This window comes from Aotus nancymaae, unplaced genomic scaffold, assembly GCF_030222135.1.
Source record: "Aotus nancymaae isolate 86718 unplaced genomic scaffold, 86718_ANA_hifiasm-v0.15.2.pri h1tg000006l, whole genome shotgun sequence".
Taxonomy (NCBI): domain Eukaryota; kingdom Metazoa; phylum Chordata; class Mammalia; order Primates; family Aotidae; genus Aotus; species Aotus nancymaae.
The window spans coordinates 67,525,033-67,534,403 of record NW_026988417.1 but is presented as its reverse complement, the minus strand read 5'-3'; positions in this window follow the sequence as shown (position 1 = coordinate 67,534,403).

Genomic DNA, 9,371 nt, shown 5'->3' with positions numbered 1-9,371 from the left:
GGGAGCAATACCAGTTTGGTGGCCTGTCATGAATTGGGCTGCACAGCAGGAGGTGAATGGCTGGCAAGTGAAAGAAACTTAACCTGTATTTTACAGGCACTCCCCATTGCTTGCATTACCACCTGAGCTCTGCCACCTGTCAGATCAGCAGCGGCATTAGATTCCCACAGGAGTGCAAACCCTATTGAGAACTGCACATTCGAGGGATCTAGGTTGTGCACTCCTCATGAGAATGAATGCCTGATGATCTGTCATTGTCTCTCATTACCCCCAGATGGGCCCATTTAGTTTCAGGAAAACAAACTCAGGGCTCTCAGTCATTCTACATTATAATTCATTATAGAACATATAATGAATTATTTCATTAATGCAATAATAATAGACATAAAGTTCATAATAAACATAATGCACTTGAATCATTCTGAAACCATCCCCCACTCCCTGGTCTGTGGAAAAATTGTCTTCCATGAGACTGGTCCCTGGTGCCAAAAAGACTGGGGACTGCTGCTTTAGAGTGTGCACATGGTGGTACTAATAACCATATAATATTATTTGAACTATGAAGAAGGTAAAATTACAAATATATCTGGCCACACTCTCACAACTGAAGAGAATGGACTAAAATCCCTTCCATATCCAAGTTAACAAACTATGGACACTTCAAATCCACAGGAGAGCCAGGTTCATGTGTCTCAGAAGAGACTTGGTGAATTACTTAATATAGTATGCGCTATTAAATTTTATTCTTTGACTTTTCTTATCATTTCAGGAAGTGTCTAGGGGATGTAGGGATAGAGGAGTTTTGTTCACATACCTTCCTCTGCTTTCACTTCCCGCTACCACCTTCTTTTCTTTCTCTTTACAGAGCCTGTTGTGGCATCCTGCATGGACAAGGAAATGATGTTCATTTAATACACCCACTTGGGAACACTTTGATGCCATTGGCTCTGATTGTCTTTCTCTTATCTCTACCTCCATCTCTAACCCTGTCCCAGTATGAGAACATGGAAACTCATTTTGGAAAATGTGAACTGAGTGGTCCCCAAAGGTAGCTTTGCTCATCCCTGGGTGATTATATTAAGGGTGACTTTATTTTTTCATTGTATTTAGCTGTTTTCAATTTCTTTTTTGGCAACAAATGTAAAAAGTTATAGTTTTCTTATTTTTAAAAGACATGTTGCCTCATAGAAGTAGATAACATCGGAAAAACCTTTATGTTTCCAGTAGCTACATCCAGTAGTTGTTGCATGCTGAAAGAGGGGCATGTATGACTTGAAATAGCCAAGTGACCTTGTCTCATATAGTTGTATTCATTTTGGCAGACAGCACAGATAAAAATTCTTTATTTATACGTGATGGTGGATAGACAGAAAGAACTCTTTACTTTGCTTTCCATATTTTAAAGCATTTTTTCAGAGAACTGTTTTCAGTAGCAAGATGCCATCATGCATTTAAAACAAACTTGATTCAGGGACAAATGTTAAGGAGATCTCTTGCACAAAGGGAATTAAACTTGCTGGGTGTAGCAGGGGCTAGGGATAAAATAAACAGTTTATAAAAGGATGTGATATCACTCATCTCTTTAGGAAAGCATTTCTCTGTCTTAGAGTTAGAGCTCCAGGCAGAGGAAATGGGAAGGCGGGGAAAACATGGACAGGTTCCAGAGGGGATGATGGGTCATACAGAATGAATGAGTCAACTAGCATTAGAGGGTGTGTAGTGAGGGTTTGGGGAAGAGGGAATAAAGGAAGCTGTGGATCCTTTGAACCCCCTCACTCCCACACGCATGTACACACACCAGGCTCTTGGGGGACATGAACAGTCCTTAGTGTCCTGAAAGAGTGACTGTGTTCCCCAAGCAGCCAAATCACTCCAGAAACTGATTTGGCTGGAAGAGAGAGTCTGACACATAAAGTTAAGGAGGTGATGAAAGTAAAAGAATTACTCTAATAGGAGAGCATCATAAATTGTTCAGCATTCAGTTCTATTTAGAAATGGTTGGAAGGAAGGGAGAGGTCACTTCTTGAAGAGAAGAAATGCAAAAAAAGTTGATAGTATTTAATTGTGGCAAAAGAAGTGCTTTGAAACAGTTCTAAAATGCAATCCTAATTAGTTGCTTTAAAGTATCCCACAGGTCTCTCTCTACCAGCTGTGTGAGGTATTTGAATTTTTCAGTGGTCACAAATGGGAAGACCATCGCTTCTGTGAACCTTCTGCACCTCAGGCATCTAGCATACTCACCTGATGTTTGCCCAGGTCTTTTATCATAGCTTATTTATCATATTTATTAGGTTGGTACAAACATAATTGCAGTTTTTGCCATTATTTTCAATGGCAAAAATGGCAAAAACCACAATTAATTTGCACCAACTTAATATATTCCCAGCTTTAAAAATTACTGGAATATATTTAATACTTGCTATTCCAGGAATCTTAAAATTCTTTACTGGGATTTCTTATTTTGTGTTTAAGCCCTTAAACAAACAGAAATGCTCTGTAAGACATGTGCCATAAACAGCAAATAAATCTCATGAACCCACATGAAACAGGTAAATAAAAATATAAATTGCATTTTGTTCATGTTCATATTCAGTGTCCTTTTGACACTGCTTCTTTTGAAGCAAACCAAAAGTGCTTGGAAATAAAACTAAAAGGTTGATTTTATCATCATACACCTATAGCCTCCAGAGTGATCCATTAAATTATAAATGGGATTATGTTACTCCTACAATTAGTACCTTCTGTAAGAGGAAACAACAACTTCATTATACCCAAAAGCTCCTGCATGATTTGGCCTCTGACTGCTTGTCTAAACCAGGGTGTCATCACACTCCTTGGTTTATACCATCTAAAATATTGTTTGAAAATAAATCAGGTCACTCAACTCCAACCTCACTTTTTTGCTCCTTCTGTCACCATACTTAGGCAACAATTACCATCTCTAAGTTTCAGTAGGAGACTAAATAATTTCATATTTTTGGATCCCTGCCCAAGACATCTCATCTGCCTGAAGTACATTTCTCCCCCTCTTCATCTGGTTAACATTTAGGCACCTTTCAAGCCTGCTGAAACTTACTTCTGCACACCCCAGTATAAACCCGTGAGCCTGTTTAATTACACTTTGCATTGCACATGTAAGAATTTGTAGTCCTATATTTACATATGTTTTTCTTTCTTTAATATTTGGTCTTCATAAGTCTCGGAGGCAGAAACAGGACTGATACGCAGCTGATTCTCACTGCTATGGCTTTTAAAGGTTGTTGTATATCTGTTTGATTCACAACAGACGCCTAGTACCCACCACAGTACCCGAAACATAGTAGAAACTCAGCACATTTGTTTAACAGATGAGAGAATGACCAAATCATGGATGCTCTCATGGAATTCGTTTTCTTGAATTCTTTTAATGCAGCCTTCATCAAACTCTTATTCTGTGTAAGTCATGAACAGTATGGCTTAAAAGCCAGCAGCCTCAGTAACTTCTGGAGCATGATATAAAGAATCTTGGGTCCAAACCTAAATGACAGTCTGGTGTTTAGTGAGACACACAGGAGGTTTCAATTATACATTAAAGTCTAAATGCTCACCTTAGCACACATTTATCTAGTAAGTCTGGGAAAAAAAGAAGCTGAATGACCATTCACACTCTTCACTTTTAAGCAACATTTATGGCCTGCCAAATGGGCCAATTACTACTTTTAATGGGAATGAAAAATGTTGGGAATTTGCCAATTTATTCTAAACTTTTAAAATGCTATCCCCAGTTTTTCTTGCAGATTGTATAGCAAAATAGATAAGGCCGCTAGTCATAAAGTTTCTGATTTCCTGTCTTAGCATATTGTCCTAATCGAAGAAAGAATAGTCATAATTGGGTGTCTAAAATAAACATAAAGGTACACAGAGTATTAAAATTCTACAGTGATTTTTAAACAAGTACAGTGGTCTAACAAAAAAATTTGTGATTAAAGTTAAAATCACAGTGATACATAATAAACTCTTTCCCATGGGTGACTCACACATCATTTATGCATGTCTTTAAAGTCCCAGTGGACTTTCACACAAAAAGAATTTTTCCCTTTCACTTACTTCAACAGAGTCAATTGATTTCCTGTTAATCGAGATTTTAAAATGTCAGCTGAGGTTTACTTTGAAATAGATGAGGACAATTTAGGAGGACTCAGGTCAATATCCGGAATGCCAGTGGTGATCAAATGAACTTTGATTCACAGCAAATAATGTTATGAATTCTATAGCTGATCTGGCATTTTCATTGATTTGGGAAACTTCTTTATCAGCCTGAATGCCATAAGGAGGTCAGAGAGAGCAAACATAGTGGTACATGCAGAAGCAGGTTTAAGTCTGGCATTTAGCATACCTGATAGCTACCAAATAAAAATCTTACATATTAGGCAAACCTTTATATAAATATATATATAAAACTATACATACTCATTAAAATTTTTGACATAGTATTGAGAAAATAAGTAAGGCATTAATTTGTCTTGTAAGGCCCCAAACCCAGAACCTACAAACAAAATACCCTATATGAATTACTAAATTGAATTTTCTATTGCAGTATTTATTGAAGTAGGTTGATTTATCTTCCATTAAATTTTGTAAAGATTCATACACAGAGAAGAACTATGTTTTAATGAATATGAAATCAGGGCATCCCCAAATATAGATAAAAGTGTTTAAGCCTTCACAAAGGAAACAGACTTAATAGAGGCTCTAACATTGAAGAGACAGTACAGTGTAGAGGTTAAGGCATAAGTTTTGGAGTCAACAGAGCTAGACACAAGTCCTGGTTCCATTGTTAGCAGTGAGTCTCATGGACAGATAGGAAATAGAAATTATCTCAGAAAGGTTTTAAAGGATTAAAGCAAATAACAAGATAATGCATAAGAATTACTATTAATAAGAAGAGAATAACAGAATTAATGACCATTTAAAAAATCATTTAGCTTTCTGGAAACTTCAACAGCATTCACAGTGGAATAAAATAGCTGTTGTAACACTGCTCTTACCAGAGGTTAGTTTTGCATAGTTCATTCATTCTGTTAATACAACTTGATTAAGAATCTGTATTACATGCGCTAATTACTAGAGAATTAAAAAAGCACACAAATATTCTCTGAAATGGAACTTACAGCTTAATAGAGATAAGATTTAAAAAATAATGATATATCATCAAAACTATATGAATTTTAATAAGTGTTATGGAAGAAAATCAGAAGGATATCGATAAATATTTCAAGGAGAACTTGTTTAAATATCAAAGTCAAGAAAGGCTTCTGAGAAAAAGTGTAATTTCAGCTAAGACATGAAAAAGGAGTAGGAGTTTGCCAAGGAAAGGGGTAGCGGAACAGTCCAGATATAGATCAATATAGATGTCACTTTTAGGATGGCAAAGAGTTGACAATATTGGAGGAGCTGATGAGGCAAAGATCAAAGTGGCAAGAATTCAGGTGAAGCTAGACCATGCAAAGCCCTGGCTGTCTTTTATCCCAGATGCAATGAGCTGCCATTGAAGTGTTTTAAAAAGATGAATAATGTAATTGCATCACCCTGGCTTCTGTATGGAGGATGAATTTGAATGTGACAATAGTAGAAGCAGAGAGACCAGTTTATTAAAGAATGTCTTAAATATTAAGATTATTAAACTGTTGAAACATAAATTTACCTTTAGTACATTAATTCTGGAGGCAACATTGCTGGAGTGTGAAAAGCATGGGGCAAACTAGGGTTCTACAAGTTCACATTTCAGTTCCCTTTCAAGTCATTTTAATACATGTGTTTGCTGAGAGATTAAGTAATAATTGTGTATGTTGACTCATTCGCTTTCAACAAATATTTATAAAGCATTCTCATGTGCCAGTTACTGTGCTACGCTCTGGGAATAAGGCAGTGAACAAAACACATGAATACATTAATCTCATTGATCATACCTTCTGGTGGGGAAAAATTAAACAAGTAAATAAATACATAAGATATACCTATGAAGAAAAACAAATCCAAATCCAAGTAAAGGCACTAGTGAGTAAGAGAAGATACCATTTGGGGATGGTTAGGGAAGATCTCTCAGATAAGGTGATTTTTGAGCAGAAATGAAGAGCAGTGGGAACATAAGTGCAAAGGCTCTGAAATTTTCCAGGGTCAACAAGGCCGGGCACAGTGGCTCATGCCTGTAATCCCTGCACTTTGGGAGGCTGAGGCAGATGGATCACTTGAGGCCAGGAGTTTGATACCAGCCCAACCAACATGGCGAAACCCCATCTCTATTAAATAAAAAAAAGTTAGCCAATGTGGTGACAGGTGCCTGTAATCCCAGCTACTTGGGAAGCTGAGGCAGCAGAATCACTTGAACCAAGGAGGCAGAGGTTACAGTGAGCCAACATGGCACCATTGCACTCCAGCCTGGGTTACAGAGTGAGACTCTTTCTCAAAAAAAAAAAAGAAAGAAAGAAAGAAAAGGAAAAAGAAAAGAAAAGAAAAAGTCAGCCTGATCAAAATTAATGTGATTCCATTATCATGATCACCATCATCACCATTCTTATGCATCTCATTGTCACTAACACTACCACCACCACCATTATAATCATCACCACCACTACCACTGTCATCATCACTGTTGTCATCAGTATTACTACCACCACCATTGTCATCATCATCATGTAACTTTGGAAAAGTTTCTTAGAGGCTTCTTAAGGCATATTATTGATATAGCCCCATCAAAGACAATCATGTTAGGCAGAAAGAGTCTAAATATTTTAGTACTTGCAGTTTCTATAGCACTTACATATTAAAAATTATGAAAAAGGTCATTATAAGGCAAATAGCAAATATTTTTAGTCTTTAGCCTGAGTTAAGAATCAACTGAGACACTTAATAAAAACGCCCATTCCTGTGATGAGATTTTGACTCATTCATTCTAGAGTGGAGCCCAGGAATTCACAAGTGCAGGAAACACCCCAGGTGATTATTGATGCAAGTGGACCAAGGACTATACTTTGAGAAATTGCCATTTTAATGCCTTTAGTGAGTGAGGTCTTACGACTCTTAAAGTTTGAAGTTTGTAAGGACTTCCACCATCACACATCTGTGCTTCAACTCCATAATGGGGCCATAAAATATTATTCTCCAAATGCAAAAGTCACAGACAAGCCAAAAGAACTAACCTTAATGAGAAACTATCTAATACCTGGAAATTGATGGACAAGTGAAACCAATGGTGTCAAATTTATTGACACTTGGAGTATGAGACAAATACTTAATGATTTTTCTTCCATGTAACTTACTTTTCTTATTGGCCTCAGTGACAAAAAAATTTTTTTTTACTAATATTATGTAAGGAGAAATTATTCAAACAGATATATTTTATAAGAAGTCTTATAGCTGGAATTCTTAGGGAATAGTGTTATGGTTAATTAAGATATGCTATGAATTACATAAGTATTGTTTATTTTCAAGTAGTATTAGAGTATACAATATGCTTAGCTTAGCTTTAAAATATGTTTTGATGTTTCAATATCCCAGGGTTGTAATAATGATTAATAACTTCCCTTGCACTGGAAATTTTCAGAAGTGCCAATTAATAGAGAATTCTGGTTAATAAAATGCTGGGTAATATAAAACTGATGTAACTATTTCTTCCTTCAAATGTTAATATTTGCAATGCAGACATGTGCTTTCGATAAAATTTCTCTTGCATTTACATCAAGTATCAGCTGATATTTTCATCTTAACTACTTAGTAGTTACCAAATTCTCCTCTACACAATCTTCATGCCAAGATGATTATATACTGTTTATCAGTTTACAATCTTTAAAAGTACGTACTGGGTTATCATTCTGTTTTGCTTTAGAAAAAGAAACTGACACCTAACATAGGGTCAGCTGTTCAAATATGTAAGGTTTATTTTTTTCTTCCCCAGTAATTAGCTCTTTTTATTACCTCATTTCAAAAGGGTAATAAGGTGTTGGATGATGTCTATTGTTTTTGAAACACAATAAAGCTAAGATGAACATTTGTAGAAACATAGTAAGAAATATTAACCAGGAAACCCCACTAACTTTAGATTAGACTCTGAGATTATTACCTTAGTAATTTGGTTAAATGATCACACTGAAATTTTTTCAAGGTGATTTTAAAAATAATTATGGCTATTACGATAAATAACTCTATTGAAGTTGAACTTAAAAGTAGACTAACATTTTTTATCCATATAAATCACTTTTATATTTGGATTCAAAACTCAAAATAAGTCTCCCTCCCACTCCCACCCTACATACCAGCATAAAATTAATTCTTTAATGGGCTGTTTACACTGAATATTACCTTGGCTTCATGCAAAGCCCAGAGTTTTTTTTTAACAGTATAACTGCCATTTTCCCATTCGGCCAGCCTGTGAAACTAAAAGATGTTTGGATCACAAAATCCAATGAAATTAAACTCTAAAATCCAAAGTAGAATTTAGTAGCTATAAGCAAATTTATTTTTTGCCAAGCCTTACCTGGTTTACCCTACAGACAAGGTGCCAGTGAATCAGGATGTGACTCGAGAAGTAAGGTTAGGGGGATGTATGATTTTTCTTCACTTCTTCCCCACTGTCCCAAGGGCAGTTTTGAAATCATGAGAGCCAATGAGGCTGCTTTTCAAATCAGGTTAGAATTTCCTTCAGTCTCTCTGATGGTGCCCTGTTTTTCTTGCAAAGGGAGAGCAGCACTCATTTGATCTTTGCTTGAAAGGATGATAAATGAGCTCTGGCACTGGAGCAGGTTGGAAGAGTACAAGAGCTTGAATTAACAGCAGACCTTTTGAGGGTTTCCTTAGCCACTTTTGAAATCTTACCTAACCTAAGGGAAAGCCACCCTTATTAGAGTTGTTGATGGGTGATCATTACACATGCACACATACAGTTTTATTTTAATTGGTTTTTAAACTCATGCGTGCTGAGACATCTCCCTGGCACATATCTTCATCTTAAATACTGCAAGTATAAATCACCAGTAGAAATAAAAGACTCTCCATTTTTTTCCTATGGAGAGATTGAATGTAGATTACATGACATCCTGAGGCATTTGTATCATCTGCTAAGACTTCAGGTTTTGTTCTAAGTATTGCTAATACATTCCTTTGGTTGTGGTGCTTAAGTCTCTTGTGTGAGGAAGCTCAAAGTAATAGGAAGTTGTTGATTTAAAATAATAGAAAGATTGCAACAATCCAAGACAGGCTGATTCTTGATTGTCTGTTAGCCAAGGGAAAGGCATATGTCTCCTGTGTTTTTTTGGCTCATGTCAGTCTAAGAGCTCTTCTATGGCATGTCAGTACAGATGTGAGGCAAGGTGTCGTCCTGGAAGTTGATATCTCAG